This window comes from Eptatretus burgeri, chromosome 8 (genome assembly GCF_056783735.1).
Source record: "Eptatretus burgeri isolate ZD-2024b chromosome 8, Ebu_testis_v1, whole genome shotgun sequence".
NCBI lineage: Eukaryota > Metazoa > Chordata > Myxini > Myxiniformes > Myxinidae > Eptatretus > Eptatretus burgeri.
In genome coordinates this window covers 97,872,727-97,896,614 of record NC_140968.1, presented here as the reverse complement: position 1 = coordinate 97,896,614, position 23,888 = coordinate 97,872,727, and the positions used below count along the sequence as shown (strand labels likewise).

General features: G+C 42.4%; 1 protein-coding gene across 3 annotated transcripts in view; it reads left to right on the top strand.

Annotated features, from left to right (window-relative positions):
- Positions 1–12,417: 12,417 nt before the first annotated feature.
- APBB1IP (amyloid beta precursor protein binding family B member 1 interacting protein) overlaps positions 12,418–23,888 on the top strand; it is a 106,714-nt gene continuing 95,243 nt past the window's right edge. For all 3 annotated transcript variants that reach the window (XM_085893139.1, XM_085893138.1, XM_085893137.1), the window contains exon 1: positions 12,418–12,549. The gene's annotated coding sequence lies outside the window, so the exon portion shown is untranslated. The remainder of the gene's footprint in view (positions 12,550–23,888) is intronic.

Sequence of the window (23,888 nt, the reverse complement as noted above, 5' to 3'; positions counted from 1 at the left end):
GAAAGAGACGGGTGGTGGTGGTGGCGGTGGTGGCGCTCAGGGAAGCCCACCGGATGTACAGTGAGCTGAGGACACCCACAGAGCTTTACTCTTTTGCCAATTACACTGCAAACGTGAAGCAAGATGAAACCTTCGTAAAGATCCGAGAAGAGTAGTTAGATCCTGATCATTCTTAATTATTATACAGACATCATCAACATCAACAACAGCTTTGGTATTTCTAATAATCCACTTTGCAGTCTGCATGAAGGAAAGCAAGTCAGGAAAATGTTTATGAATGATAACATTCCGCTGCCTAAACGTCTCATTTAGAAAAGATACAATAACCTGGGAGGGATATCTGTAAATGATCAGATGATGACTGTGACAGATCAGTCACCAAACTGTCATCATCTGAAGGAGACAGCCCAGATAACCTTCCACTAGGTTCATCAATATCACCCTGGATCTTCACTAACTCCTTTACAGACACGTTTAAGAGGGGGGTACTGAGGGATGCACAGTGGTACTTTGTGAGCCCTGTTTTACACTTTCATCAACATAAGATGGGGCCTCAAATCCACCATCTTGTACAACTACATCGAGCACTTCTATCGGGTGCTCACAGACACATCCTTCAGCAACACCAAGAGACACTTTACTGCTCTCTGAAGGGCCCGGACCACACTGTACACTTTGAAGTACATTTTCGTTATCGGAAACCATTCCACATCCTTTTTTTCACTACCATGAGGTTTCTCAGTTGACGGAACAACCGTGTCCAGTACGACTACCTTGGGAGTGCTAGTGGGGTCACAGGAGCAGACGCTCAAGGTTTTTTTGACACGTTCACAAAATCATCCTCACCGTCCTCACTATGTAAGGGATCAGTATTAGCGGGAACGTTGGATTCACTGGGCATCAATCACCTCCTCCATCATACGAGGTTGTGGGTCGTTAACTGTTTTGCAATTTAAATCAACGTGTCCTGGTTCCCCACACTTTGAACAAGAAACTTTTGGACAAAATCTTTTTAAATGCCCAAAAGCTCCACATAGAAATCATGTCAAAGTCGCTGATGAAGCATACATACACTTGGTAATCATAGTTATCGATTTTAATCTTAAATGAAACATTTAAACTCGAATCCTCCCTACTTAACTCGGCCTGTCATCCTTCTGAGGTTGGCAAACTGAGTGCCAGCATGCCGGTATACTGTGTCGGAGTGGCGACCCGTCCAGGATTGTGCCCAATAGCCAAGGAGACTGCTGAAGCAGCACCAACGCTCTGCACAGAGTATGGTCCCAATCTCCTCCTCCTCCTCCTCCTCCTCCCCATGGTTCCGAAGCACCATGTAAAGTTACCGCTGAAAGCTCATCACGTGCTTTGTTTGGTCATGGCGGCACCTGAGGGGGATCATCGAGATCTTTGAAACAATTTTTCCGTAACGAGACAAAACAAACAGACACAAGTTGTTCAATTGACACGAAAGGAGGAACGTTACAGACAAATATTTTAATTGCTGGGACATCCATCAGGGGGGCCATAATAAAGTGACCAATCTGTGTGGTTAACCCGGAACTCACGACATCGTGAACAGAATGTACATCCGAAACGAACACCACGATATTCTGATTCATACGTGACGCAGCATGTACATGCTCGATACTGATAATGTCTCCAACCGCCTAAACAATCTCTTCAGTAAGGATCCCATCAGGGGGGACACAAACTAAAGCATGCTTACGGGTTAATGCTTCGAATGCAGCATCTTGCTGCGAGCGAGCCGCCGCCTTATTACAACACACGATGCTCGGCGTCTTCCTCACTCAGGAACAGAAAGTAACCAATGCACTCCTACTTTTCCGAACCTTGGGAAAGGGAGCGCTAACTAAACAGAATCAAGAAAGGCAAGCGAAATACAAAGCAAAATAAAACAGGTTTAAAGCGAAAGGCTTTTAAATAATGAATGGACTAACAGGACACCACCCAAAAACCGACAATACTCTGACTAATGCCGCTATGTCTCTGTCTCTGTCTCTGTCTCTGTCTCTGTCTCTGTCTCTGTCTCTGTCTCTGTCTCTGTCTCTGTCTCTGTCTCTGTCTCTGTCTCTGTCTCTGTCTCTGTCTCTGTCTCTGTCTCTGTCTCTGTCTCTCTGTCTCTGTCTCTCTGTCTCTGTCTCTGTCTCTCTCTCTCTCTCTCTCTCTCTCTCTCTCTCTCTCTCTCTCTCTCTCTCTCTCTCTCCCTCTCCCTCTCCCTCTCTCGCCCCCTGCTGGCTGTTGGTACGTTGTGTGTACTCTCATGGCTGCTCCTTGCTTCGTGTCGTGAGTACCCCTCCTCTGCTGTGCTGTTTGGTGTTTCCACTTTCCCCATTTTTCGTTTCCTCTGTGTTCGTTTTTTACTTGTTGACTTTTCCCGTGTTTTTTTTTCCTTCCTATCTGGGGGGGAGGGGGAGGAGAGAGAGAGAGAGAGAGAGAGAGAGAGAGAGAGAGAGAGAGAGAGAGAGAGAGAGAGAGAGAGAGAGAGAGAGAGAGAGAGAGAGAGAGAGAGAGAGAGAGAGAGAGAGAGGAGAGAGAGGAGAGAGAGGAGAGAGAGGAGAGAGAGGACCACGGTGTAGGCCTAAGGCCTGTCATGGCCGCCGGGGGAGGTTTTTCTCGTTCACTGCGACCGTGTTCTTTGTTAATTCTCAACTTTAATCGTTGATTTCTTGGTGTTTTTGAAAATGCCTTATTTATCTCGGTAAAGTTTACTAACTTGTTTTCTTGAGTTAGAATGGCGGGTGAACGTTTCCGTGGTCGAGATGTTCGAGTCACTAACTCGTAAAAACGCTGTTTTTTTCTTCCCTCCCAGTGAGGTGGAACTTAACGATGTGCTTTCCGCCATCTGTAACATCGTTGGTTTACATATTGTTCGTGCTGCTTGTCGCATGAATAAGAAGTTTGTGGTGTTTGTCCGAGGAACACATGGCCGCCACAGTGGTTGAGCATGGCCTGATCATCGAACCGAACACTTACCTCTCTGTGTTCGCTTTATTAATATTAATAATTTAAACAGTTAAAGTTAATATTAATCATATTCCACCATTTATAAGGAACCAGGACTAGTGTAACCAGTTAAACAAGTTCGGTAAGGTTGTGTCGAGGATCTCGATGGTGCCGATGCGTCATGTCAGCGATAGATTTAAACACGTCATGTCCTTTAAAGGAGTGGTTTATATGATACGACCTGAAAATGGGAAAACACTGAATGTTGTACTCAGTGTAAAAATCGACGGGTTTGAATACAAAATGTTTGCCTCCTTAGAGGTTATGACGTGTTTTGGGTGTGGAGCTTACGGGCACGTGGAGAGTGTTTGTCCCAATGCGGTTACACCGCAACAAAGTGAAGGTTCGGTGAGGAACGATTCTTCCTCACCACAAACTAATGGGGAGAAGGTGAATCGGGAGCCGAGCCCCCCCCCCCACCGGCTGAGGTGTTCGACGAATTGGAATCGTCCACCCCGACCGGCGTTGGAGAGAGGGTGTGTAATCGTGACGTCATTAATCCACCCCCACCAAACGAGGAAGTGAAAGTGGTTGCTTCCTCTCCTTTACCATCCACTGTACAGGACAGTGTGGACGATATGGCGGTATCTGTTACGGATACAAGGAAAAAAAAAAGGCCAAAAACGGTCAAATGTTGATGCCTTTGATGCTGAGGAACACAATAAGATCGTGTCAGGCTCGGTGGACCTTCAAGGTACGTCTGACTTCAGAAACCCCTTGGTGGTACCGGAGTCGTGTGTGGGTGTGGTAACGTCGCTTGCTCCACTGGCCGACTCCGAGCGGGACACAGAGAACAGAGGTATCTCAGGATGTTTTAAGTGTTTGTCCTGTTAGCCAAACTTGTTCAGACGAGTTAACAGCAATGTCTGACAGTGATGGAGAAATAGATAAAGAGGAAAATCCCTGTGAGTTAAATGTCGACCCCTCCCTCACAGATAATGATGTAAGGGTTGTAGAGGGGAAGGACATGGACAAGGCAAATTCGGAGGGGTCCGTAAACAGAGCAGAACTTTCTGTTGAGTCAAAAGTAAGTGTTCCACAAGTAATAGGAGAGGTTATAGATGAAGCACTTGATTCAGATGAAACCTCTTCTACCCCACATTTTAGTGCTTTCAGCTCTCAAGAGGATGAAGGGGGAAACGACACAACCTTAGTGTCTCAATAAATTGTGATTAAATTCCTGGATGATACATTCAGGAAAAGATACGTTAAAAATCAAAGATTACTTCCCGAATTTACACGATTTCATTAAAACTGCAAGGAGTATGATTCGTGAACCTTATCGGGTTAACATGTCAGATCCTCAATTCCAAAGGTTAAGGAAATGTGTTACTCGGGCTGGTAAAGAGCTTCAAGAATAACTAGAGGGGGAGCACTCGGTAGAGTGCAAAACCTCCGCTGCCAATACTGCGAGGTCACTCAAGTGAACCTGATATCCGATTCATTCAATTTGACGTCAACATTGCTCACAGAGTTATAGTTTGCAACTTTCCCTTTTACTGACTCAATTCATTCGTCATAACTAGATTCCTTGAGACAGAAATTGATTTTACATGGGTATATCCACCTGAAGTTCCAAAATCAGCCGCAATTATAATTTTGGCATGTTTTTTGTTGGAAATCACTTAAAACATGTCGAAATGCAAAAAAAAAAAAATTCAAATATTTTTACAAAATGGCCGCCATAGCGGCCATATTGGATTTTGGACCAAGTCCAAAATCTAATGGCATGATCCTTGGACCATACCTAATCCCCCCACCAAGTTTCGTCGAAATCCGTTGAGGAGTTTTTCCGTAATACTGTTCACAAACAAACAAAAACAGAAAGGGGTGAAAACAGTAACCTCCGATCTTCAATGGCGGAGGTTAACTAACAGAATGGAGATAAAAGTAGCATCCCTGAACATCAATGGAGGCCGCAGTTGTGTGCGTCGCCTCCAGGTATTTCAGCTCTTCCAAAATGAAAAAAATTGATGTGCTAATGCTACAGGAGACGCATGCAAATCAGTCTTCTGAGGATGAGGTGTAAAATCTTTAAAGGTTGTCTTTTTTTCTCGAGTGCACTTGTTGAGGCCAAGGCTGGTGTGGCAATAGTGTTGCATCCTCGACTCCAGCCTTCGGAGATAACTTGTAAGGAAATTTGCAAAGGTTACTTTCTGTCTGTGCAATTTGTCAGTAGTAACCTAAAGATTTGCATGACAAATTTTTACTGTCCCAGTGCTAACTGAAAGAGGTGCCTTTCTGGACAAGTTGGCAGAGTTTGTAAGCACCATTGACTTAACCATGTTGTTGTGTCTGGGGGGGGGGGGGTGACTACAACTGCACCCTCAACCCACAACTTGATCGGAACACTTGTGAGCCTCATCCACCCAGTGCAAGGCCTTTGGCACAGCTAGTCACAAGGTTTAAACTGGTGGATGTGTGGCGGGTACAAAACCGTAATATCGGTCAGTATACATGGGTTTGTGCATCAAGAAATGTTTTGACGATGGCTTGCCTCGACAGATTTTATGTAAATCATGAAATGGTAAACATTGTTAAGAACTCTTATATAAGGCCGTCTGGTTTTTCCGATCATCACATGATTGTTATGGTGTGTGGCTTTCCTCATCATGTCTGTGGAAGTGCATATTGGACTTTTAGTTTGAAACTTTTACAAAGCGCATATTTTATAGAAGCTTTTAAAATGGTATGGGAAAAATGCGAGTCACAAAAGTGTTCATATTTGTACTTAAGACAATGGTGGGACTTCACAAAGTCCCAAATCAAACGTTTTTGCCAACAATACTGCTGTTACAGCACATACAACGCTTTTGGTGTGATATCTGCTTTAAAAAAAACGATATACTTATCTGTGAGCAGAAAGCTGGATTGTCTAGCGTGAATGTCCAGCAGTTGTTGGAGAAAAAGACCCTTCTGGCTGAAATGGTGAAAGAGCGGCCGGCCGGTGCATTCGTCCGACTGCAGAACGAACAAATCCAACTTGACACACCAAACAAAGGGTTCTTCAATTTGGAAAAAATGGTCAAGACCTCTCAACAAATCCATGCTTTGTGCTCTTCTGGTGGTGATTTGTTGACCTCCCAGAGTGATATCAAGCATGAACTACAAGACTATTTTTCTAAACTCTTCGCAAAAAGACCTGTGAATGGGGAGAACAGGAATGCGATGCTTGAACAGCTCCCTTCTCTGTCTGAAGACCAACAACAATTGCTTGAGCCTGGCATTTCTCTTGGAGAACTTACTGCTGCGCTCAAGGATAGCAAGGATGGGAAAGCCCCTGGACTAGACGGCCTTCCGGCTGAATTTTATAAGGCTTTCTGGGACATTCTGGGCCCTACTCTTCTTGAGGTCTTTCAGGAGAGTGTTGAACAAGGTGAATTTCCATTGAGCTGCTGGAGGGCAGTTTTGTGTCTCCTTCCGAAGAAAGGAAACCTGCATGAGACCGCAAATTGGCGGCCTGTGTCACTCCTCAACACGGACTATAAAATATTATCAAAAGCACTTGCAACCCTTCTAAAGGAAGCCATCTATTTCTTGATTGGCACTGATCAATCATACTGTGTTCCAGATTGTTCCATAAACGATAATATTTTTTTGGTGAGAGACTTGATCAGTCTCCGTCGAACTACATCTCCTGATTTTGGTTTATTACTTTTTGATCAAGAAAAAGCTTTTGACGGTGTTTACCATTCTTTTTTGTTTGATGTATTAAGGCGAACAGGGTTTTGGGAAAATGTATTGCTTATGTTAAGTTATTGTACAACAATGCATCTTGTCTGCTGAAGGTTAATAATGGTCTTTGTTACCCTTTCCCCTTTCAGCGAGGCATCCGTCAGGGCTGTGCGCTATCAGGCATGCTCTACAATCTATCCGTTGAACCTTTATTAGTTTTTCTTTGGAACTCAGTGTTAGGAGTCTCTCTTTCACAAAACTCCAAAGTCATTGTTTCACCTTATGCTGTTGATATTTGTGTTGCTATATCAAATCAAAAAGATGTTTCTGAGGTCTCTCGTTGCCTTACCCAGTTTGAGCTTGCTTCTACCGCAGGGTAAATTGGGAAAAAAGTGTAACTTTTTGGGTGGGCCCCAGATTACCTTCTTTGTCCCTGCCTGTTTTACCAGGAGGAATACAGTGGAGTAGTGAGGGGTTTAGATATTTAGGCTTATTTCTAGGAATTGAAGCGTATGAACAAAAAAATTGGGAGAACTTCCTGGAAAAATTAAATTGAAACTGGCAAGGTGGAGAAGACTGTACCAACTTCTCTCGCTTAATACACGGGTGTCAATCATAAATAACCTGGTGGTTTCATTTATTACCTTCGCATTCTGCGAAAGGTTATGTTTTGGTCGCTGTGTATTTATTTATTTGTGAATATGTGTGTTTGTTTGTTATTCGCATAACTCAGAAAGTATTAAACCGAATTGCATGAAATTTGGTGGGATGATTCGTGAGCATCCAAGGACGATTTGATTAGATTTTGTGAGCGATCCGGTCAAAGTTCAAGGTCAAGGTCATGAAAAGGTCAAAAACACTCTTTTGAGCATAACTTCCTTCGTAATACAGCTATCGACATGCAACCACCGCCATATTGTTCCATGATGAGATACCTTTCGGATATGTAGTGTCGGATTTGATGTAACGTCATCGGAAGTGCGTCTAAATGACGTCACAAGATGACGTAGATTTTCAATTTTCGATCTCATCAGTTTTGATCATACCATTTTGTAGGACTTACCTTAAGGACGTCACACACCAAATTTGACTTCAATCGGACTGACCGTTATGACGTCATTGACGTTTGAATATGACGTTTTTCAATTGTGGCTAAAATGTCCTGATATTTTACATTCAAATATCTATATAATTTATAAAGCAAAGTCTCCCAAATCCAGGCATTAGGATCAGTACCAAAATATCTGTTTATTGATGTACAGGTTTTGCCAATTAACTCTGTAGTCAAGGTCAAGGTCACACTCAAGGTCAAAATATACTTGTAGGCATAGCTTCAGATCTAATAGAGCTATTGACATGAAACCAACGTTAAAACGTTCAGTGAACTACGAGCTTTCAGAATGGTAGTCCCCGATTGGACGTGACGTCCCCGGAAGTGCGTCAAAATGACGTCAAAAGATGACGTCATTTTTCAACTTTTTAATTTTTCAGTGTTTATCACTCCATTTTGTTGGACTGCCTTCAATGAGGTTACACACCAAATTTGACATCAATCGGCCTGACGGTTGTGATGTCATGGACGTTTTAAAATGACGTTTTTCAAATGTGCCCGGAAAAAAGTTGCGGCGGCGAAGGTATGCGCTCTACCGAGTGCCCGTCCTAGTTTGGCATAAAGTTATCCCACTTGAACCTCAGAGATACTTGGTCACAGGCATTCAGAGGGTTCTGACTGATTTTTTTTTCTGGGGTGGCCACCATTGGCTGGGCCCAGACGTGGTCTGCAGACCCCGAAATGCGGGTGGTCAAAATCTGATGCATATCCCAAGTCGGATAATGGCATTCCGAATTTCCACGATTAGGCGCCTACTGTACTGTGAGTGTGTTCTTTGGTGACCTCTCACAAACGCCTGGTTGCAGAAAGTGGAAGGTCTGAAATATGACCGTGAACTTTTCCTCATCGACCTGCAACACGTTGACATGTCTCAGCTCCCCAGTTTTCATCAGAGCCTTTTGAATGCTTGGCAAGTCCTTGGAGTGCAACGTTTAGAGGTATCATACGATGCCCAAAAGTTTGTACATGAGCCATTACTTCGGAATCCTTTATTCTCTAGAATTTCAACCTCCAGGTTGTTTATGCATTGTTTCACCAGTGTTGGAATAAACAGAGTGCGAGACCTGTTGCAGCCATCCTTGAATGCCTGGCTACCTGTAAGCTCACTTTCATTAAAACTGGTGTTCGTTCTGCTCGTATTGTGGAAAAAAACTTTTTGTCACAATAATACTTGAACTTCCACCTGAAAGCTCATTACTTTTTCCAATGATTTCAAAACGTGTCTGTAAACCACAGCTGTAGGTAAAGTTAATGGGGTTTTAGGTTGTATTTGTCGGGGATAAATGATAAATGAAAAGAGCTATAGTGTTAACATTGTATTGGAATTCAGTGACATCTTATCTAGAACAATGTGTTCAGTTTTGGTGACCACATCTGAGGAAGGACCTCAGATGTGAAGCCATAGAAAATGCCATAGAAAATGCCATAGAAAATGGAGATCTGCCAGATCTGCCATAGAAAATGGAGGAAGGACATACTGTAGCTGCTAGAGAGAGGGTTCATCAAGAGCTACTAGATTGATTAGGGTGTAGTGCAGTGGTTCCCAACCTGTGGTACGCGAGGGCCTTCCAGGTGGTTTGCGAGCACTTTCGGGCTCAACCTTTAAAAAAAAAAAGATTTGGCCTGATACATCTGGGAACCCTGACCGTTCACTGTTGGGAACCCTGACCGTTGTTCACAGTTAGTTCATTTGTGCAAAGTTATGCCCCGCATCGACCAGCTGGTGGAGGAGAAACAGATGCAGCCCTCACATTAAATTTTGTTCTTTGTTGACAGTTAGTTCATTTGTGTGTTCCACTTGTGAATAAATTGATATCTTATCGAATTGAGTTTTTCTGGAACCAGGTGGTACGCGGCGACGGTATGGGACCTCCAAGTGGTACTCGATCAGAAAAAAGTTGAGAACCACTGGTGTAGTGAGACTAACCAATGAGGATCAGCTGAAAGAGGCAGGACCTTTTACATGAGAACGGAGGTGATTATGAGGGGATCTGATCGAGATGTTGAAGGTAATGAAGGGTGTGGACAAAATAGGTGCAGTGGAGTTTTTATGCAGAGTGGATAGTGTGAGGACCAGGAGCTTGAGGGTAATCAAATAAAAGACCACAATACAGTATTGGAGCCATCAGGAGAAAGTCAAATACGAATATCAGAGATGAGAGAAAGACGATGAGTTAAGACAGTTTTATGGCAGGGGTCTTTCAATTGCGGGAGGAGTTAATGCATGGAATGGTCTCCCTGGAAAGTTAGTGGTAGCATAGAGGGTATATGGATTAATAATGGAATTAGATAGTTGTCTGGATGCATTGGAGATAGAGGGGTATGGTGGTATTGGCAGGAAGTCAAGGTAGCTTGTGTGTGGATGGGTGATGGTACTGAGGTTGGCGCAGCACAAGCACGATGGGCCGAATTTGCCAAAGGTGTGTGTGTGTGTGTGTGTGTGTGTGTGTGTGTGTGTGTGTGTGTGTGTGTGTGTGTGTGTGTGTGTGTGTGTGTGTGTGTGTGTGTGTGTGTCCACCATAATGCTGCTTGTGGTATATTTTATGTTTAATAAAATTATTGGAATCTACGATTCAACCTTTGGAATTCCTTTAATCAGTAAGGTATTTGAATGTTTCATTAATGAACAATGTCAGCCATCTGGAGGACAATGAACTTCTCACTGACTGCCAATATGGCTTTCGCCATTCCTGCTCTACTGGTGATCTGCTATCCTTAATTACTGATCATTTCAACAGGGCATTGGAGCTCAAGGGTGAAGCTCGATTAGTTGCTTTGGATATCTTGAAACCCTTTGATAAAGAGTGGTACAAAGGTCTGCTCCACAAACTTCAGTCATATAGTGTATCTGTTGTGATGCGTTCAATCATTTCGTCTTTCCTTACAAATCGCAAGATGAAGGTGGTACTTGAGGGTCAATCTTCTCCGACTAGCTTCATCAATTCTGGTGTTCCACAGGGCTCTGTCCTTGGTCCCACTCTGTTCCTTGTTTCTATCAGTGATCTTCCTGATAATGTTCCATCTCAGCTGTTATGCTGATGTATGCTGATGACTCCTCACTTTACTGCACATATGCTCATTCACTCATCACTACTTGTAATGAGGTTGGAATTCCACTGGACAATGATTTAGAGAATGTGTTGAAGTGGGGGCATGACTGGCTGGTAAAGGCCCTGTCACACCTTGACGATTTAGCCAGCATATGCCTGACGTATGCAAAATTTGGCTAAAACGCTGGCACACGTCGAATACGTTGTGGGTAAGTTTGTATACGTTAAGAGCACGCAGGCATACGTCGTAGTACGCTGGCTTTTTTTCGTAGTACGCTGGCATACGTCGTAGTACGCCGAGGTGTTAGACAAATTTTCCATGCTTGAAATTTTCCGACGTATGCCAGCGTATGACTCACACGTTCCGCATAACACTGACCATAAGTTGTAGGCACGTTACGCGATCGTTGACACACGTCGACACACGTTACTTGTAAGTTACTCATAAGTCGAAACACGTCGAGGTAATGTTTAGCATACCCGAAACTTATTTCTAACCTATGAGTCACATGTTGTAGGGACGTTACACGATCGTTGACACACGTCCACACACGTTACTTGTAATTTACTCGTAAGTCGAAACACGTCAAGGTAATGGTTAGCGTCAGTGTTCCAGACTCCTTGTTTTTTTTTTCTTGTTTTTTTTTTCTTCGGTATGACGGTGATGTTGACACTTCGATTTCTAGTGCGGTTATAATAAAATATAATTAATAGGCTGCCGCTCAACGATTTAAATCGTAACCGCACTAGAAATCGAAGTGTCAACATCACCGTCATACCGAAGAAAAAAAAACAAACAAACAAAAAAAAACAGGGAGTCTGGAACACTGATGCTAACCATTACCTTGACGTGTTTCGACTTATGAGTAATGTGTGTCAAGGTGTATCAACGCGTAGCATGCCTTCAACTTGTGCCAGCGTATGCGGAACGTGTGTCATACATCGAGTACGTCGAAATTTTCAACATGCTGAAAATTTCTCGACGTACTCGGTGTATGACGACGTATGCCAGAAAACTACGATGTATACCAGCGTGCTCTTAACGTATACAAAACTTACCCATAACGTATTCGACGTGTGCCAGCTTGGTTCGGCAAATTTTTCATACGTCGGCATACACTGGCTAAAACGTCAAGGTGTGACAGCGGCTTCACACTTCGATGTCGAGTGCGGTTATGATTTGAATCGTCGAGCCGCAGCCTATTAATAGCCTACACCATGTGATCGTTGGCGATATGCTGCCGCGCTATGCATAAGTTAGACTATCGTTGGGCATAGGTTGTGAACGCCGACAACACGCTCAGCATTCGTTGGTATAAGTTATCTATATGTGATTAAAACGTTCTGTGTACGTTACTAATACGTTATGCATACGTCCAACACGTTATTATACGCCCAAAACTTAAAAAAAAACATCTGATAGTTTAGCGTACGCCAGCGTTTTACATACATTTTGAGACCTTGCCATACGCTGGCTAAAACGTCAAGGTGTGACAGCCCCTTAACCTTCAATGTAAAGAAAACTCAATTGTTGTCCATATCTCGCTATACAAACAGGTCTTTCTTTGCTGTGCACATGGGGTCTTCAACTTTAACAGAATCATCTGAGCTTCGGCTTCTTGGTTTGGACATCTCCTCTAACCTCCTTTGGGATGAGTACATTTTTGGTTCTATGAAGAGTGCTTCCAGGTGAGTTGGATGTCTTTATCGAGTGCACAGGTATTTACCTCCTGATGCTGTTTTGTTCCTGTATGAGATAACTGTACGTCCCCTCATGGAGTACTGTTGCCACATTTGAGTTGGGGCACCAGCCTGCCTTTTATCTTTACTTGGTAGGCTCCAGAAACGCATAGTTAACCTGGTTGGTGTTTGAGATGGGGTCAAGTTTTCAACCGCTCTCTCACCATAGGTCAGTTGCCACTATTAGTTTGTTCCACAGATATTTTCATGACAAATGTTCTGCTGGAGTTTCTACCTTGGTTCCTCCTGTATGAGTGTTTGGACGCAAGACTCAGTTTGCCATCTCTGCACAGCCATGCACTATAGCTGATCCAAAGTGCAGAACGAAAGACTATGCAGATGGTTTTATCACTCGTGCTGTCGTGCTTTGTAATTCACTAACTGTAACGTGCTTCTCTTTATCTTATGATCAGCCCAGCTTTAAGAGGAATATCAATTCCTTCTTCCTACATCTTTAAGGTGACATCACATTTCACCTGACTTCTGCTACTTCCTGTGTCTTGGATGTTTTCTTGTTATTTTTGTCTTTCTTTTATTTTGTGTTGCTATTTCCTTGTCTTTATCAAACCTTCCCTTAGCCCCTTTCCTAAAGTGGCTTTATGCCTTGTTTGGGACAATTTGCATTAAAATAAACACAAAGTATTTCCAAGGTAGTCTTAAGATACTAACCATTTCCTTATCAAATAGTGCTCAGCACAAAGTGACTCATTATTGGCCTTCAGGCAGTGAATATTCTGCTTACTCTGCCTGATCCGGTCCACATGTGCTGTGAGCACTTCCCTGCCCCCCCTACCCCCACCCACAAGATAGATATAAGCTCATGAAAAAGTGATGAAGAATAAAAAGGCAAATTGCTGACAGTGGGGCAAAGGTTTGCCAGAACGAACAAGAGAATGAATGAACAAGAGAGGAGCGGACCAAACACAGTAATCTGCAACTTTGAGGGTTGAGTTAGGAAGGGATAATGGCAGTAGAAAAGATTGCAAGTAGATATAGGACCACAAATCAGTACTCCATTGAACTATTACCAAAGGCTTTATAGGTTGTGAGAAGTTATAATTTTTCAAGGAATGATTGGAACGATCAAGGATGCTTAGTCTGTGGCTGGCTTAAGATACCAGCTTGGATATATATATATATATATATATATATATATATATATATATATATATATATATATATATATATATATATATAATATATATATATATATATTTACGGCTGTGGAAATTCGCAAACCACCATTCAGGGCCCGTAGTTCAGATATCTGTTAGTAGATGTGTAGTTAGCCCCAAACCCGTTGTATAGAGGGAATTTATGTGATTCATCCAGGCTGCGACGCTTTGAGATAGCCGTTTTTCTGTTCTATCGTTATTTTGAACCAACCACGTCTCAACCGCCATCACACAACAACCACCACGCCAGCCATCGTCACCAACTGCAACCACGCTCCAACCCTCGGACAACAACAACAACAACAACAACAACAACGCCAACAGCCACGACCTTTACCTTCACAATTGAATCCCACATCATCGCATCACCGCCATTGCCAAACGGCACCATAACCATCAAACCACCACCGAAAACCCTCCACCACCTTCACCTCTCTCCTTCTACGGACATTCCCGCACCACCTGTGAACACTGAGCGTCGGGCTGTCTTGGGCCCGTTCAGCGATACGCACCGTTCCGCGAACGCAAATAGCGGCCTTTCCGAGGGAGAATTCGGATCAAGAACGCTACACGCCCACTTCCCCTCCGTCCAATTTGCAAGCGCGGAGCGGCTTGGCCCCGCCTCCAGGCGCATCTGTGTGAAATCGATATATGCAAATTCTAGGATCAGGGGAGATTCACGCCCCATTTCCTCCAACCAATGGGCGAGTTGGGCTCCGCCCCCGAGGTCATCCTGATCCGGATATTTGCATATTAGCTGCTCCTGCCGGCCAATAAGAAGGCGAGCGCAAGGCAGAGTAGTCAGTTTTTGGTTGGAGAGCAGAGCAGAGTGGAGTCGCGTGGCGAAGCCATCGGTGATGCAGGAAGAGTTGGGTTCTGGAGTCGGCGGAGAAGAGTTGTGGGAAGAGGCCAAGGAGCTCGGGTCTGGGGCGAGAAGGACGGCGGTCAGCGACGAGGTCGCGGTGTGGGATCGCTCATCGCGGGACCCAAGCCAGCCAGCCATTCTCCTCCCCCAGGGCATCAACAATTCCCCCTTTACCCCACGCTGAGATAGTGCAACAAGGGGGCCCCGTTCCCACCCCACCCCAAACGTCGTGCCAACGAAACCCGCCAAGGAGCACGGAGTTGGGGCACAGCCACGCGGCCACATCTGTAGCTCGTCCACCAACGCGTCACGAGGACGCGGGTAGGACCCCCCCTCCACCCCCCCGGTCTCGCGGGCCTGGCCGCTCCTTCAGGTCACGTGCACATATTGGCCTACAGGCCCATCTGCCCCCTTGTCTATGAGGGTGGCTTCTTTCCTTTGCTTTTGAGTAAATGTGTGTTGGCGCCGTCTGTAAAGTAGAACTGTATAAGTGTTGCCGTGTGTGTACGCGTAGTCGGTAATAACTCTGCGTCATTGTTTCTTTTGTTTGGGTTGATATATGTGCATTTTGACTGTTTGACTGTATATGTGTGCTTTCCGTGTGCCGGGAAATAAATGTGCTTTGTGTGAACTGTTTTTCCCGTTTCGCTTCGTCTTTTCTTTATTGACCCTCCATCCTGCTTCAGGTAAAGGGTTCGTAGTGGGCTTAATATGCCCGGTAATTAATCGGAACCGTCGAGGCCGACTATAACACCCCTCGGTTATCACTGTAGCACGGAACGAACTGCTTAAGTGGTTCGTGTCCGGAGTCGGCCTGTGGCGTGATACGATCGCCCGGTCGACCATCCGCGCAGGTACTTAGGTAGATCGAATTTGGTGGGCAATTGGCACGGTCGTGGTGGGGTTAAACCCCCACCCGTGACTCGCTCCCGGCGTTGTTCCAAGAGGGTCACGACTGAATTGTCCGTCCGGTGGGCGTCGCGGTCGCGATTCGAGTGACGCGGCCGTTCGCACGCTGGCGGGCGCGAATTTGCAACTATATATATATATATATATATATATATATATATATATATATATATATATATATATATATATATATATATATATATATATATATATATATAGAAAGACTCACCCACATCTCTCAGCTGTGAATGGGGGGAATAGCCAATCAGCTCTCTCCTCATCAACTAAACCCAGGTGGTTCTGATTATATAAATAAATGACCCTCCCACACTCCTCCAGTCGAAGAAGCTGCGTAAAGCAACCCAAGAAGACCTACGCAAGGTAAGTGCTACGCTGTTTTGAACCCTTCCTGGAGTTCCTCAACAAATATATGTATCCTCAATAGGGTGTTTCACAAAATTTATTTTCACAAAATTTTGCCAGATCGCTTTTTGTCTTGTTCCAATTGGCATTGAAAGCATCTGTACCAAAAATGGAGTCAATTGCTGCACATTTAGGGGTGGCACACTTTTTCACAATGTTGACGTTTTTTTCTATTTTCAGGAATAATGGCATCAAGAAAGAAATGCAACTTGCTCGAGAAGCCCCCTCTACCTTCCATTTTAGGAGCTCGCCTTCCCTCAAAGGAGCAAGTGCTACTCCACCTCCTCTATCATATTGAAGAGGGGAAGGCATTATCAAAGGCAACAACAGCAACAATGGATGAAGTAAAGAAGATATGGGAGAGAGCCAGTTTACCGACAATGACGGATGCCAATCTTCGAAAAAAGATCAAGAAGCTGTATGCGGAGTTCAAGAAACTAATAAAAGAGAAAAACAGAGAGACGGATGGAGCTCTTTTACGTCGTGAAACTTGGCTCGGGGATCTTCAGGATCTCTTCGATATTGCTGCAGCAAACATATTCGACCTGAAGATCCCCGAAGAAGACAAAGAATTTCTAAGGCACCAAAGAGAAGACCGGATGTCATGCTCTTTTGGATGTGTCGACAAGGTTCAGCAAGGGAAGGATAAGAGAAAGAGGGCAAGAGAAGCTGAGAGAAACGCAAGAGCTGAACACAGTGCAGAAACAATGGCAAAACAGAAGTGTATCCGAGGTACTCACACGCTATCTCGATTGAGGGAAGAAATTGGACAAGATTCATCAACAGCCTCTGAAGATGGTTCAGACGAAGAGTTCGCTTTCAGGGCAACGCCTGCCAAGCCCAGCCATATCTCACATGCAGGATTAAAGAAGTGAGGCTCATCTGAAGTACTTGTTGCTTCATTGACAACAACATGGGACAGAGAGGGTCTATCCAATCGTCAGGCTGCTGCATCCTTCATAGTGACAGCAAAGAGCTTGGGACATGATGTTAGCAATTACTCAGTAAGTTCCGCAACTGTCCATAGAGCTGAGGTTGAGCAATAAGAACTGTGAAAAAGTGTTCCACCCTTTACTAGTGTCCTATTGGCTCAATTTTTGGTACAGATGTTCAAAATGTCAATAGGAACAAGGCAAAATGCGATCTGGCAAAATTTGGAAAACTTTTACTTTTACCATTATATTGTGATCCACCCGAATCCTCAACAATGATATATATATATATATATATATATATATATATATATATATATATATATATATATATATATATATATATATATATATATATATATATATAATATGTGCAGCCTGGTGTTGGCGCAGTGGTTAGGGCAGCGGCTTGGGATCCAAAAGGTCCTGAGTTCAAGCCCCGTTGAGCCACTGAATTAATACACCAGGGGGTTGACTCAGCGTGTTATCCTTCCGAGGTCGGCGAAATGAGTACCAGTGTACTGGGCCGGTGTATACCCCGGTTAAAATAGGTGTACCATATCCCTGTGTCGTAAGAGGCGACCAGGGTTGCGTCAGGAAGGGCATCCGGCGTAAAATGTGCCAAATCACTATGCGGATCATACGGATGATCCGCTGTGGCGACCCCTAACGGGAGCAGCCGAAAGAAGAAGAAGAAGATATACATGTGCGTATATATGTGTATTTCTATATGTATATACACATACACACACACACACACACACACACACACACACACACACACACACACACACACACACACACACACACACACACACACACACACACACACACACACACACACACACGTGTGGATCAACTTGTTATGCTCGCCTCACCATGCGAGACGACAGTGGGCCTAACGCCACCACATTATTAAAAACACCTCATCTCCATGTGACTAAAAACACCTCACCCCCACATTATTAAAAACACGTCACCTCCACATAGTTAAAAACACCTCACTGATATGTTATTAAAAACACCTCACCACCACGTTATTAAAAACATCTCACCTCCATATTATTAAAAACACCTCACCTCCACATAGTTAAAACACCTCTCTGATATGTTATTAAAAACACCTCACCACCACGTAATTAAAAACACCTCACTGATGCGTTATTAAAAACACCTCACCACCACATAATTAAAAACACCTCACTGCCACGTAATAATACACCTCACCTCCACGTTATGAAAAACACCTCACCACCACATTATTAAAAACACCTCACTGCGTTATTAAAAACACCTCACCTCCACATTATTAAAAACACCTCACTGATACGTTATTAAAAACACCTCACTGATGCGTTATTAAAAACACCTCACCTCCACGTTATTAAAAACACCTCACTGATACGTTATTAAAAACACCTCACTGATACGTTATTAAAAACACCCCACTGCCACGTTATTAAAAACACCTCACTTCCACGTTATTAAAAACACCTCACTGATACGTTATTAAAAACACCTCACTGATACGTTATTAAAAACACCCCACTGCCACGTTATGAAAAACACCTCACTGATACGTTATTAAAAACACCTCACCTCCACATAATTAAAAACACCTCACCACCACATAATTAAAAACACCTCACTGATACGTTATTAAAAACACCTCACCACCACATTATTAAAAACTCCTCACTGATACGTTATTAAAAACACCCCACTGCCACGTTATTAAAAACACCTCACTGATACGTTATTAAAAACACCTCACCTCCACGTTATTAAAAACACCTCACTGATACGTTATTAAAAACACCCCACTGCCACATTATTAAAAACACCTCACTGCCACGTTATTAATAACACCTCACTAATACGTTATTAAAAACACCTCACTGATACGTTATTAAAAACACCCCACTGCCACATTATGAAAAACACCTCACTGATACGTTATTAAAAACACCTCACCTCCACATAATTAAAAACACCTCACCACCACATAATTAAAAACACCTCACTGATACGTTATTAAAAACTCCTCACCACTACATTATTAAAAACACCTCACTGATACGTTATTAAAAACACCCCACCTCCACGTTATTAAAAACACCTCACTGATACGTTATTAAAAACACCTCACCTCCACGTTATTAAAAACACCTCACTGATACGTTATTAAAAACACCTCACTGATAGGTTATTAAAAACACCCCACTGCCACGTTATTAAAAACACCTCAATGATACGTTATTAAAAACACCTCACTGATACGTTATTAAAAACACCCCACTGCCACATTATGAAAAACACCTCACTGATACGTTATTAAAAACACCTCACCACCACATAATTAAAAACACCTCACTGATACGTTATTAAAAACTTCTCACCACCACATTATTAAAAACTTCTCACCACCACATTATTAAAAACACCTCACTGATACGTTATTAAAAACACCCCACCTCCACGTTATTAAAAACACCTCACTGATACGTTATTAAAAACACCTCACTGATACGTTATTAAAAACACCCCACCTCCACGTTATTAAAAACACCTCACTGATACGTTATTAAAACACCCCACCTCCACGTTATTAAAAACACCTCACCACCACATTATTAAAAACACCTCACTGATACGTTATTAAAAACACCTCACCACGTTATAAAAAACACCTCACCTCCACGTTATTAAAAACACCTCACCTCCACGTTATTAAAAACACCTCACCACCACGTTATTAAATACACCTCACCTCCACGTTATTAAATACACCTCACCTCCACGTTATTAAAAACACCTCACTGATACGTTATTAAAAACACCTCACCTCCACGTTATTAAAAACACCTCACTGATACGTTATTAAAAACACCCCACTGATACGTTATTAAAAACACCCCACTGCCACGTTATTAAAAACACCCCACTGCCATGTTGTTAAAAACACCCCACTGCCACGTTATCAAAAACACCCCACTGCCACGTTATTAAAAACACCTCACTGATACGTTATTAAAAACACCCCACTGCCACGTTATTAAAAACACCCCACTTCCACGTTATTAAAAACACCTCACTGATACGTTATTAAAAACACCTCACCTCCACATAATTAAAAACACCACTGATACGTTATTAAAAACACCTCACCACCACATTATTAAAAACACCTCACTGATATGTTATTAAAAACACCTCACCACCACGTTATTAAAAACACCTCACCGATATGTTATTAAAAACAACTTACTGATACGTTATTAAAAACACCTCACTGATATGTTGTTAAAAACACCTCACCGATACGTTATTAAAAACACCTCACTGTTATGTTATTAAAAACACCTCACCACCACATGATTAAAAACACCTCACCACCACGTTATTAAAAACACCTCACCGATATGTTATTAAAAACACCTCACCACCACGTTATTAAAAACACCTCACTGATACGTTGTTGGGGTGAGGTGTTTTTAGTCACATGGAGATGAGGTGTTTTTAATAATGTGGTGGCGTTAGGCCCACTGTCGCGACGCATGGTGAGGGGAGCATAACAAGTTGATCCACACGTGTGTGTGTGTGTGTGTGTGTGTGTGTGTGTGTGTGTGTGTGTGTGTGTGTGTGTGTATGTGTATATACACATAGAAATACACATATATATATATATATATATATATATATATATATATATATATATATATATATATATATATATATATATATATATATATATATATATATATATATACGCACATGTATATCTTCTTCTTCTTTCGGCTGCTCCCGTTAGGGGTCGCCACAGCGGATCATCCGTATGATCCGCATCGTGATTTGGCACATTTTACGCCGGATGCCCTTCCTGACGCAACCCTGGTCGCCTCTTACGACACAGGGATATGGTACACCTATTTTAACCGGGGTATACACCGGCCCAGTACACTGGTACTCATTTCGCCGACCTCGGAAGGATAACACGCTGAGTCAACCCCCTGGTGTATTAATTATATATAATATGTGTATTAATTATATATAATATTATAAAAACACCTCACCTCCACATAATTAAAAACAACTCACTGATACGTTATTAAAAACACCACACCACCACGTTATTAAAAATACCTCACTGATACGTTATGAAAAACATCTCACCACCACGTTATTAAAAACACCTCACTGATACGTTATTAAAAACACCTCACCACCACATGATTAAAAACACCTCACTGATACGTTATTAAAAACACCCCACCTCCACGTTATTAAAAACACTCCACCTCCACGTTATTAAAAACATCCCACCTCCACGTTATTAAAAACACCCCACCTCCACGTTATTAAAAACACCCCACCTCCACGTTATTAAAAACACCTCACCTCCACGATATTTAAAACATCACCTCCACATAATTAAAAACACCTCACTGATACGTTATTAAAAACACCTCACTGATACGTTATTAAAAACACCTCACCACCACGTTATTAAAAACACCTCACCGATACGTTATTAAAAACACCTCACCACCACGTTATGAAAAACACCTCACTGATATGTTGTTAAAAACACCTCATCACCACATTATTAAAAACACCTCACTGATACGTTGTTAAAAACACCTCACCATCACATTATTAAAAACACCTCACTTCCACGTTATTAAAAACACCTCACTTCCACGTTGTTAAAAACACCTCACCTACACATGATTAAAAACACCTCACCACCACATGATTAAAAACACCTCACTTCCACTTTATTATATATATATATATATAATATGTGCAGCCTGGTGTTGGCGCAGTGGTTAGGGCAGCGGCTTGGGATCCAAAAGGTCCTGAGTTCAAGCCCCGTTGAGCCACTGAATTAATACACCAGGGGGTTGACTCAGCGTGTTATCCTTCCGAGGTCGGCGAAATGAGTACCAGTGTACTGGGCCGGTGTATACCCCGGTTAAAATAGGTGTACCATATCCCTGTGTCGTAAGAGGCGACCAGGGTTGCGTCAGGAAGGGCATCCGGCGTAAAATGTGCCAAATCACTATGCGGATCATACGGATGATCCGCTGTGGCGACCCCGAACGGGAGCAGCCGAAAGAAGAAGAAGAAGATATACATGTGCGTATATATATATATATATATATATATATATATATATATATATATATATATATATATATATATATATATATGTGTATTTCTACATGTATATACACACACACACACACACACACACACACACACACACACACACGTGGATCAACTTGTTATGCTCGCCTCACCATGCGTCGCGACAGTGGGCCTAACGCCACCACATTATTAAAAACACCTCATCTCCATATGACTAAAAACACCTCACCCCCACATTATTAAAAACACCTCACTGATACGTTATTAAAAACACCTCACTTCCACATTATTAAAAACACCTCACCTCCACATAGTTAAAAACACCTCACTGATATGTTATTAAAAACACCTCACTGATATGTTATTAAAAACACCTCACCACCACGTTATTAAAAACATCTCACCTCCATATTATTAAAAACACCTCACCTCCACATAGTGAAAAACACCTCTCTGATATGTTATTAAAAACACCTCACTGATGCGTTATTAAAAACACCTCACCGCCACGTAATAATACACCTCACTGCCACGTAATAATACACCTCACCTCCACGTTATGAAAAACACCTCACCACAACATTATTAAAAACACCTTACTGCCACGTAATAATACACCTCAACTCCACATTATTAAAAACACCTCACCTCCACATAATTAAAAACACCTCACTGATACGTTATTAAAAACACCTCACCACCACATTATTAAAAACACCTCACTTCCACGTAATAATACACCTCACCTCCACGTTATTAAAAACACCTCATCTCTGCATTATTAAAAAAAACACCTCACCACAACATTATTAAAAACACCTCACTTCCACGTTATTAAAAACACCTCACTTCCATGTTATTAAAAACACCTCACCTCCACGTTATTTAAAACACATCACCTCCACATAATTAAAAACACCTCACTGATACGTTATTAAAAACACCTCACTGATACGTTATTAAAAACACCTCACTGATACGTTATTAAAAACACCTCACTGATACGTTATTAAAAACACCTCACCACCACATGATTAAAAACACCTCACTGTTACGTTATTAAAAACACCTCACCTCCACATAATTAAAAACACCTCACCTCCACATAATTAAAAACACCTCACTGATACGTTATTAAAAACACCTCACCACCACGTTATTAAAAACACCTCACTGATACGTTATTAAAAACACCTCACCACCACGTTATTAAAAACACCTCACTGATACGTTAATAATACCTCACCACCACATTATTAAAAACACCTCACTTCCACGTAAGAAAAACCCCTCACTGATACGTTATTAAAAACACCTCACCTCCACGTTATTAAAAACACCTCACCTCCACGTTATTAAAAACACCTCACTGATACGTTATTAAAAACACCTCACCACCACATTCTTAAAAACACCTCACTGCTTTATTAAAAACACCTCACCACCACGTTATTAAATACACCTCACCTCCACGTTATTAAAAACACCTCACTGCCACGTTATTAAAAACACCTCACTGCCACGTTATTAAAAACACCTCACTGATACGTTATTAAAAACACCTCACTGATACGTTATTAAAAACACCCCACTGCCACGTTATGAAAAACACCTCACTGATACGTTATTAAAACACCTCACCACCACATGATTAAAAACACCTCACCACCACATAATTAAAAACACCTCACTGATACGTTATTAAAAACACCTCACCACCACATTATTAAAAACACCTCACTGATACGTTATTAAAAACACCTCACTGATACGTTATTAAAAACACCCCACTGCCACGTTATTAAAAACACCTCACTGATACGTTATTAAAAA